Below are 10,860 nucleotides of genomic sequence, written 5' to 3' on the forward strand. Positions count from 1 at the left end.
AGTGGCCCTCTATTAATATTATGTAAACTGTATCTATACATCTATATCAAAGGTTCTCAAACTCGGTCCTCAGGACCCCAAACAGTGCATGTTTTCCAGGTCTCCTCACAGAATCACAAGTGAAATAATTAGCTCCAATGGTGGATCTTTTAAAATGTTAGTGATTAATGAATACACCTGTGCACATGCTGGGTGACCTGCAAAACATTAACTGTGTGGGGTCCTGAGGACCGAGTTTGAGAACCACCCATCTATATTAGTATTTTGGACCCATCATTTGCCAATTTCCTAGCTGTTTTTTTTGTCTCTCTCACCCCCCTTCCCACCTCTCACCCCCTCTTCCCTGTCTCTTTCCTTATGCCCTGTCATCACTTCTATCTCCCTTCTCTGCCCCCACCCCACCTCTCTCTCTCTACCTGTCTTTACTCTTCTTTCCGTGTTCTCTCTTTCTCCCATCCCTCAGTTCCCTTCCCTCCCTCTTCATCGTCTGTTTTTACCCTTCCATTTCCCGGCCTCTCCCTCTTCTGCCCCCCAGTGTCTCTCACACCATTTTTTCTCTCACACCATTTTTTCTCTCTCCCCCACTTTTCTCTCTCTTCCCCTATTTTCAATCTTCCTCCATTGTGTCTATCTTTTTTCTATCTTATAGTATAACTCCAACATTGTTTTCTTGACTGTCTTGTGTGTTGCTTTCTTTCCTTTCTTATATGTGTATTTTGGTTCGTTTTATTAAAAGTACTTTTTAGTTTAATATGTTTTGTATTTTTCTTTTTTTCCTCTTATTATTTTCTCCTTGTGTTGCTGTGGCAGTTTTTTTTCTCTTCAGGCTGTGTATATGTCTATATGTCTTTGCTGTTGTACAATGTTTCTTTTTTTTTCACACCGCAACCACCGCCTCCACATTGCTCGTTCACACCCCTTTTCCCTCACCACCTCCACTGTGTTGTTTAACTGCCGGCAGTCATGAGTATAACACATCATTGGGTATGTGCGTGTGCACCAAAATATTGAAGGCAGACCCGCGCCTCTGATCGGGGACAGCTTGCAGGATTTTGTCCAGGCGATTTTAATAGGTGAGGAACTTCATTTGTGTGTATCGGAAGGTGGGAGGGAGACCTTGGCAAAGTGGGCAAAGCTGGGAATATAATATTGCATACAGCATGTCCCAGATGGCAATGGGAACTGTGAACAGCTCTCACTGAGCATGCATCTGACAGATATTTTAGTGCATTACAAACACAGAAACAGGAATCGTGCTAGGGATGGCCATCGGTGTGCAAACCAATGAATGAACCAAAAATGGTAGTAATCTATACAATGATGTACCATCGATGGTTCCTACTATCAAAGGTTTGCACATGTGCAGCGTTGGTTGGGCCATGATTGGCGCTTCATAGAACGAAAACAGCAGACAGCTGAGAGGAGGAGAGACACTGAGTCATCGACTCCTCCCTGAGGCTGTCATACGCTCACAGAGACGGGGCAAGACACAAATAGCCGCCTTGTCTGCCTATGAGGATAGAGATAGTGGGCGGGACTGTTGTCTGACAGGTGAGCTTGTCAAGTCAGCAGCTAGAAGTAGAGAACGAAGCACATGCACAGTGTTCTGTCACTGGGGGCAATTCAATTGAGTGCGATGTGAATAGCACCGGTAAGGGGTTCCTGGAGCTATTCAATTGACCGCGCTGTTAGCCCAACTAAAGGATTTCTTCTTGCACCCTCCTGAGGGTGAGAGTAGAAATCCAACTAAAGTGTTGGCCGTGATACTGTTATCAGCTTGCCAGAATATGCCATTTAGCAAGCCTAAACAACCAGCTTGAGGCACGCTAACCAGCATCTCTCGACTAAGTGGCGAACGTGGGGGAAACAAGTGCATAGCTCCGAGAACTCCTATCCAGCGCGATTCACATCGTGTTCAATTGCATTGTCTCCACTGTGGTCGCAGCTACTTGAATTTGACTCATACAGTTAGATAACGACAAACATAGACACAGACTGGGGCATATAATATAATATCTCCCTTATAGTTAGGATTGCCTCTTTTGTTCTGGTAAAATACAGGATGGGTATGTGGCAGATGGGGGGTGGGGCCAAATCTGGGAGGCGTGGCCACTCCCCCTGCAAAACAATAGAAAAAATACTATGTACGGCATAGCGAAGCAAGTAACCTCAACCTGATTCGCCCGAGGCTAGCCGTGGACCTTGCAGTGGTGGCCCTCAAGTGGTGCAAACCATTGATGGTTCACCATAGATGGTTATTGTTCCATAAATGGCTATCACTGATAGTGCCATCAATGGTGACCAGCTACTTTCCAGCCTTCTGCTCATGTCACTCCGGAGGGGTTACTTCTTTTCCAGATCTGAGAATGGTTAAGTCTTCTCCAGTCAGAATACTGGTCATACACTCAACTTGTGTCCTATGTGAGGAAGGCAAATAAACAAGGTATATTACCTAGGGATTTGACTTCTTTTGAAACAATATGTTCACAGAAAGAACCTCTTCGTTATTCCATTTCTGTTCTTTATAGATTATTGGTAAATAGTGCCTTTACCACACTCCCAAGTTTACCAATACTTGGAACGCTGATCCGAATGTTTCACTAATTGACCAACAATAGTCTCAGGCCTTTCAATTTTTACATGTTTCCTCTGAAAATGTTTTGGTAATTATGCTGCAATATAAGATTGTTACAAGGTGGTATAGATGTCCGAGTCTTTTGAGCAAAAAGTTTCCAGGTCTCCCTAATATTTGCTGAAGATGTAATGGGAATCCAGTCTCTCCATCACATATTTGGTAGTTTTGCTCTTCCCTGGCTTCCTTCTGGAACCGAATTATGCAAATAGTAAAAGACATTATGGGAGAGAGGGTCCCTGAAGGCCCAGAAATTTGGATTCTGAATGTTATTTCTTGGCCTATTTCTAAATACAATGTCCCCTCCTTTTATTAAAGAATGGTTAATTTGTTTAGACATGTATATGACCATGGAAGAAATTGCTCTGTCTGCAACGGATCACCTTTCTACATTTACCATGACATGCATCTACTGGCTAGACTGAATTTGATAAATATAAGGCCTTAATGGCCTAATTTACTTTAGTACTGCCCCACATTAATTTAGTTTGGGATTTCTATAGTTTTTTTGGAGACCTAGGATGTCCTCTTTTTACCCCTCTCCCCTTCCCATTGGTCTTTGTAAATATTTGTTTATTTTTATTTGAAATTTAGATGCATTTGTGTAATGTGTGTTGTTGATTATATATTTTGATACGTCTTTATTGTATTTGTCCTGTGGATCTTTAAATAAAAGCATATATATATAAAAAAGAGTGAGCAGAGTAACGGTATTTTCTGGAAAATCAGAAAAAAATATGGTATAATTTGTTTGGATACTGCATAAATAATCACTGATATTAATTTTTAATGTAACCAGTTCATAAAATGCCAGAAATAGGCTTAGCAGCAACTGGGTTACATTTTGAAATATTACTTAGCATTATTGTTGGAACCCTTCTCCTATGTTCTGTCTATTGTCATGTACATAAAATCATTCATTAGTCAACTGAAAAACAAATACAAGATTTTGTGTACTCTACTTCAATATTGGATGGTTGCCACATGTATCATTAAATCATTGTCCCCTACACTGTCTTGGCATCCTTAAAATACACTGAATAAATAATAAATAACAATAATATTTTGAAAATTCAAATTAAATTAAATAAGGGAAGATTGCCACATTTGTGACTATACCTACAATTGCTAGCCTTATACTATACATAGTACTACTGTTATATAAAGTTATTATTAAAACTAATTGTATTACATGTGAATTAACACAAATCACAGACAAAATATAACATATTTAAAAATGAATAAATAACAATAATAACTTTAAAAAAGGGAGACCAGAAATAAAAAGTAATGATCAGTGCCTCAACTAAGTCACATAGTCATCCACTTGATAATGTGATAATATTTCACATGTATCCTAACAGTAATTTTAAGCAGCACAATGGGATAATGGGATGCATATATTCTATCATTATTCACTATGATAAAACGGAATGTTTAAAGGTATGATGCCTGCGTGGTTAAAATGCTGTAAGTAGTATTATAATCGTGCCGAGATACTGGCGCCGAGATTCCGGTGTCATTGTTGACACAGTGAATGACTGCCTACAAGCAAAACAACTACAGTATTTCCGTATTTGAGGTTGTAAGTGCAGCGACATAGCTCAGGGTGCCCTGTGCCGACACACCACATTTCCACCCTGAAGCACATATATAATTACAGTATACAGAAAATTATCTGCACTGATAAATCCTAAAAAAATGTTCCATACCAGTGCGTCAATATATTAAATGTATTCCATAAAAAATGTTAAACACAATAAAAAGCTTAAATTCTGCGGCTCTCACTTGTCGGTCCAGCATTGCCCCTGCTCCGCTGCCCGTCAAGGTCCTCTGAAACTGCTGGGGACAGACATGATGCCCAGAATGTGTGTCTGCCTCTTCTAGCAGCAGCCGCAGTCTCAATTTGCTGATTGCGGCCACCACGGATCGCCTTCTGCATTGCTGGAGATGCTTCCCATCAGCTCCTGGCCTCCACCTGCCTCCCTGCCGATGCAGCTACCCAATGATCTTTCCCCACCTCTATCTGCTGGTCTGGTCCCCATCGCGGCCTTTGGCACTGGGATATGGCCTACGACAGCTCCAGAACCACCCCTCCGACTGAGAACACCAAGGCCAGATCTACTCAACTCTGGGTCTTTCTCTCCAGCTGAGAACACTTGGACTGCCCCATCAGGTGAGCGAGGAGCTGAGGCTAGAGAAGACCAGGACTGCCCTCTGAATTAAGGGGGAGAACACCGGGATCAGTCTCAGCAGGGACATTTCTACCGCATACTAATTTCATATTGACCTTTTGACCCTGTCACCCATTTGTACCTGTCGACCTGCTTCCATGTTGACCTATAGTGTGTCAATCTTTTGTCCCTGTCGACCTATTGTCTGTCTAACATCAGGTGTCTATCTAGACATTGTCAACCGTTTCCATGTAGATCTGTTATACCACAATATTTTGTATACTGTTTTGAAAATGTAAACTTCTGTATCTTGTTAATTCTACCTGTTACGCGCCTTGAGTCCTATTGCAGAAGAGCGCTATATAAATAAAATGATTATTATTATTAATTAAATAGCACAGACTTTATTGCCATTGATTTATTTGTTCCTTCACATGTAACCCTTTGTGCACTGGATACCTTTGGAGACGACATTAATCAATTTGTTTGGAAGAGATGTCAACATAATTCATATATAGTCAACATTATCCATATATAGACATTTTCCAAAACAATCTAAGTATACTAAATTATATTAATCAATGAAAAGTTTAAATATATCATTATTTTGCATAAAAAAATAAAATTGTATTTCAAAAAACTTACTGCTTTCTGAAAATTGTAACAGCAATGGTACTGATAGCATCAATATATGTTACACACATATAATCAGTGTTGAGTACGGGATACCGGCGATCGGGATCCTGGCGGCCAAAATCCCGACGCCGGCTGCCCAACAGGGTTAGTATACTGATACCTATCAGTAGGTATCCTAACCTTCTCCTCTCCCTACCCCACGCTCCCGAGTGCCTAAACCTATCCTGCCCTCCTTGTGCCTAAGCCTAACCTCTCACCTCCCTGCACCCTAAACTTAACCCCCCTCCGTTAGTGCCTAACCTTGACCCTCACCCTAGTGCCTAACCTCCAATGCTAACCCTCCCCCTAACCCTGCTACTTATCTTCGGGATGCCAGCAGTCAGGATGCCAAGGCCAGTATTCTAAGCGTTGGCGTCCCCTTTGCTGGTATATTGACCTTATCCCTTATAATCATACTGGTCAACTGTACATTATATTTACTATTTACTTATTCAAGATCATAGATCTATTCACAATTCATCATGACAGAATTATAACTTGGTTTCACATATACATATAATGCATTGTGTTTCTTATATCCTTTCACTTTAAACCCATATATTGTTGTTGATACACTAATTAATTGAGGAGAGGGAATACATAGTTCTATAAAAGGGAAGTTTGGAAGAGGGAGTGGGATGGGGGTGGGGAGAAAATTATTGGGACTAAGTATAGAATTAGTGCTAACCAAATATGGTGGTGCTCGTAGGGATTCAGAAAAATTGTGCCTGATATATACATATATCACTTATAAAACAAAGTTTATCTATATAATCATCTAAAAAGCATGTCTGTCTGTATGACCTTTATGCATGGCCAGAGTTTTGGACCTAGCTCCACTGAATTTGGCATGCTGGTGTAGTTCGACATGGCTTAGGTTTTTGTCTAGATTTGAACTTCATCAAGACCATACACTGTGACACAAACTGTAACAATGGGGACACTCTAACATTATACAGGTTCCGGGGCTGGCTCCTGTGGAAATTGGCAAAAACCTGTGTAAAAGCTACTGTACAAATGTATCCTTTTAATCTCAAAGACTGAGCAAACTTTATGACTCATACAAGTTAATATTAAATCCAGAGTTAAGGTGCATACACACACAACAATTTTTTGAATGATTATCGAAAAAACGATATTGATTATCGTTCATCCTTGAAAAAATTGTTCACTTTTAAGTTAAAACAATGAACGATTATCGTTCATGCACGTTTGTAGTTTGTAGTTTAGTCAGACTGACCAACTCAACGATTTTCATTAAGGGAATATGCAAAAATTATTTGTAGTTCAAAAAAATTGTTCATTACATTTAGTAAATGAACGATTTTAATGAACGATTTTCGTTCATTTTTCCTTTGAAAAAATGAACGAAAATCGTTTAACAAAATCGTTCATTTACAAAATCGTTGTGGGTGTATGCACCTTTTGTCCTTTATAAAGTGATCATATATATTTGTCAGCCCTTTGTTTGCATGCAAAGGCATACCTAGAACTTTAGGGGCCACAGAATAAGAATTTAAAATGCTCCGCAGAGGTAAAAAAAACACATACATTTGCCCCCACACAGAGCCCATTCATGTTATGCCACACAGAGAACATTCAGGTTATGCCACACAGTAGTACCTCTTATACACAAACCACGCAGTAGTAGTGCCCCTTATTCATTATGCCACACAGTAATGCCCCTTACACTACACAGTAATGCGCATTACACATTATGCCACATAATAGTAGTGCCCCATATAACACATTAATCCACACAATAGTAGTACCCCTTACATATTATGCCACACAGTGATGCCCCTTATAACACTTTATGCCCACTCCAGCAATTCACCTCCCTGTGTCCCTCCAGCAGCCTCTCGTCTCCCCCTGCATACCAACAGCAGCCAGCAGGTGTGATGTTGGGGCCGGGCCGCCAGTTAATTACAGCTGGCACAGCAGCAGACATGGACAGACAGCGCTGTAGTAATTTGAATTTGGATCTGGTTGCAAGCCAATCAGAGCTCGCGGACCAGCAGCTAATCAAGAGCCACCAATGCTGATTGACTGATGGTCCACACACTCTGATTGCCTCATGACTGGTGGCATTGTCTCTCTATGTCTGCCTGCCGGTGAGACAGCTATAATCAGCTGTAACCAAATGAAAACTGCTGACACATGGGTCCACCTCGGCGGCCCTGACTGGAACGGCCCCCCTTGTGTGCATGACTGGGTGTGGGGGGTGCGGAGGGCCACAGAGGCAGCTTGGGCACCATAGCAGCTGCACCCCTTGCACCCACGGTAGTTAGGCCACTATTTGCATGAATGTTAGCAAACAGTTGGGTCCTTTTCATGATCAATGGAATGGTGTTAAATTTGAGTACAATTTACACAAATAAAGGCAGCAGGTGTACTTCAGGGTCCAGTCTTCAACCCGGGCAACGTCGGGTATGCCAGCTGGTAAGTAATAAGTAAACGGAATAGAGATGTTGGATGAGCGATACATAAAGAAGAGAGAATGTTGGATGTTTTATATCCCATGTTTAGAGAATTTGAATAAGAATTTTGAGTGCTAAAACTGGATATAAGACCTTTCCAAAATGGCCACACCCATAAGGGAGTCAAGAACCATGTTTGGATAGTTGGAATTAATTATGTTATTTATATTTAGAATTTCGATTTAAGCTTTGGGACATTGAATGTGCATAAAGATTAGGCTTGAGGTATTAGAAAATGAATTCTGAAAGCTGTGAGTACTTTTTGGCCAGCTAATGGATTGACTAATTTGAAACAAGTAAGGAGGAGAAAAGGATTTTCTGGTGGTGATCGTAACATTTTTGTGACAAAGTTTTAAAATAGAGGTAACCATATCTAACCAGGTGTAGGGGACACCAAGTAAACAGAAGCAATCAGTATTGCTGAGGTCCTGGAGATTAACTGATTAGTGATATGCTTAACATTGGAAACTTAGATGTTCATGACTACTATTGTTATTAAAGTTGTTTTTACTCATTTTCTTATTTGTTTCAACTCCAGAACTTACCATACTATCCATTTAAACCAGGACACAAAGAAAATAATATATAGGAGGAAATTCAATTCTAAGGAATGAGTGAGAAGTGCTTCCTGAATGGACAAGTCAAAGCACTTCACAGGCAGAAACATTGTTATTTTCCCTTGCACCCTATAGAGGTTCAAAAAACAAAGAGCCAAGAAGGGCTAGTTGTTGGGGCACTGTTAAATCAAATGTAATAACATTTAACCTTTATTAGTAATTATTAAAAAGCTGCGGATCTCCTCATTTTAATAGAATAAATGGATACAGCGAAATAAATATTTAAATAATTCTGGGTAATCCTACTCCTATAAATTCTAGATTATTTATTCACATCATACCAAAGTTTTGTACCCATGGTGATCCTGAAATCAACATAAACCAAATCAAATGTAATCACTTATCTCCCTGCTATTATACACTTAGTCCCGTTCTGCTCCTAAATATTACCTACAACACCCAATATTCCCTGGTGGTCTCCCATCCAAGTTCTAATCAGGCCCAATACTGTATAGCTTCCAAGATCAGACAAGAATGGGCATATTCAATAAGGTATGGTTGTAGGACTATATAAACAGGAGATTGGGGGTCCTGGTGTAATATAGTTAAGGGCATTATGTAGGACTAACTCAGTATGAGAAGTCCACTTTGATTAAACAATGGACATAAATTCCAAACAAAGTATTGCACTGACCGTGCACTGACCGGACCTCCTATGGTGCGGAAGGATGGCCATTTCGCCTGGTTGGTGGCTTGATCACCTGTCCATGGAGAGGTGATCAAGCCACCAACTAGGCAAAACGGCCCCGCACGGTGACCCTGATACATATGTACACTTGCTGTCTGGCCGCCGCGTCAGTTCAGCTTATTACACTCCACATGAATGGAGACACGGCACTCTGATCTCTTATAGTATAAATTGGAGACCTGTCTGTCCTATGGCTCATGCTTTCTTGCAGGCATCTGATTACACAGGCTCATTTATGATCTGACTATTGTGGCAGCACAGTGGATGTACTGCTGTAAACTCCTCAGTTTTTAGTTGGGGTAGATTTGATGTTATTTCACATGGTTATTGTTTCATTGCACACATGAGGACTTGATTTCTGTCCAGCTTTCTTTCCCCCGTCATTTAGGGGAATAGCTTTAAATAACCTATTTAGCTCTTTTTTACTATCACTGTGTGATGATTCTGAGACACACTTGTATCCATTGTAAATATAGCAAAACACACTGTGTACAACTATATTACTTCACAACAAATATGCTATCTATTAAATGTTCCAGGGGAATACAGATTAGTACAATCCCTATATGAGGACTTGATTGGCGCCCGGTCTCTGCCCCGGTGACTTAGGGTAACAGACACTAGCAATACATTTCACTTTCTTATTTTCTTTTTTATTACCACTCTGTGTGTTATGACCACGTGAAGACTTATTCAATGTACATCCATATTTCATGTTAATAATACAAATTATGATATGTACTGTTTGCTTAAAATGTTTGGTGTCTGCTAAGTGCTCTAGGGGAATATAAATTAGCACCATCCCTACCGAAACATATGGGATTTGCATACCCATGTACAATCATATGAATGCTATATAAATGCCGTTTACACATGATATGATTATCCCCAGGCACTATTAGACTGACATTACTTATACCTCCATTTAGATCATCTGTTTATATGGCTATATGAATATGATATACATACTTTAGAAGGTAAAATAACCAATTTATTCATTAATCAAAGTATGCTGGTGCAATACTTTGTTTGGAATTTATGTCCATTGTTTAATCAAAGCGGACTTCTCATAGTGAGTTAGTCCTACATAATGCCCTTAACTATATTACACCAGGACCCCCAATCTCCTGTTTATATAGTCCTACAACCGTACCTTACTGAACATGCCCAATCTCATCTGATCTTGGAAGCTACACAGTATTGGGCCTGATTAGTACTTGGATGGAAGACCACCAGGGAATATTGGGTGTTGTAGGTAATATTTAGGAGCAGAACGGGACTAAGTGTATAATACCAGGGACATAAGTGATTACATTTGATTTGGTTTATGTTGATTTCAGGATCACCACGGGTACAAAACTCCTGTATGATGTGACTAAATAATTTAGAATTTATAGGAGTAGGATTACCCCGAATTATTTGAATATTTATTTAGCCGTATCCATTTATTCTATTAAAATGAGGAGATCTGCAGCTTTTTAATAATTACTAATAAAGGTTAAATTTTATTACATTTGATTTAAGAGTGCCCCAACAACTAGCCCTTCTTGGCTCTTTGTTTTTTGTACATGTTATATTTTGGGCTTTGGGAGAA

At 39.9% G+C, this 10,860-nt stretch overlaps 2 pseudogenes; one reads left to right on the plus strand and one right to left on the minus strand.

Annotated features, from left to right (window-relative positions):
* Nucleotides 1-8,965: 8,965 nt before the first annotated feature.
* On the minus strand, nt 8,966-9,084 carry LOC148512122 (5S ribosomal RNA; annotated as a pseudogene).
* A 1,321-nt stretch (nt 9,085-10,405) lies between these two features.
* Nucleotides 10,406-10,524, plus strand: LOC148512123 (5S ribosomal RNA; annotated as a pseudogene).
* Nucleotides 10,525-10,860: the final 336 nt, after the last annotated feature.

Source organism: Taudactylus pleione, unplaced genomic scaffold (assembly GCF_031769625.1).
Source record: "Taudactylus pleione unplaced genomic scaffold, aTauple2 ptg000282l, whole genome shotgun sequence".
In the NCBI taxonomy this organism is placed as follows: domain Eukaryota; kingdom Metazoa; phylum Chordata; class Amphibia; order Anura; family Myobatrachidae; genus Taudactylus; species Taudactylus pleione.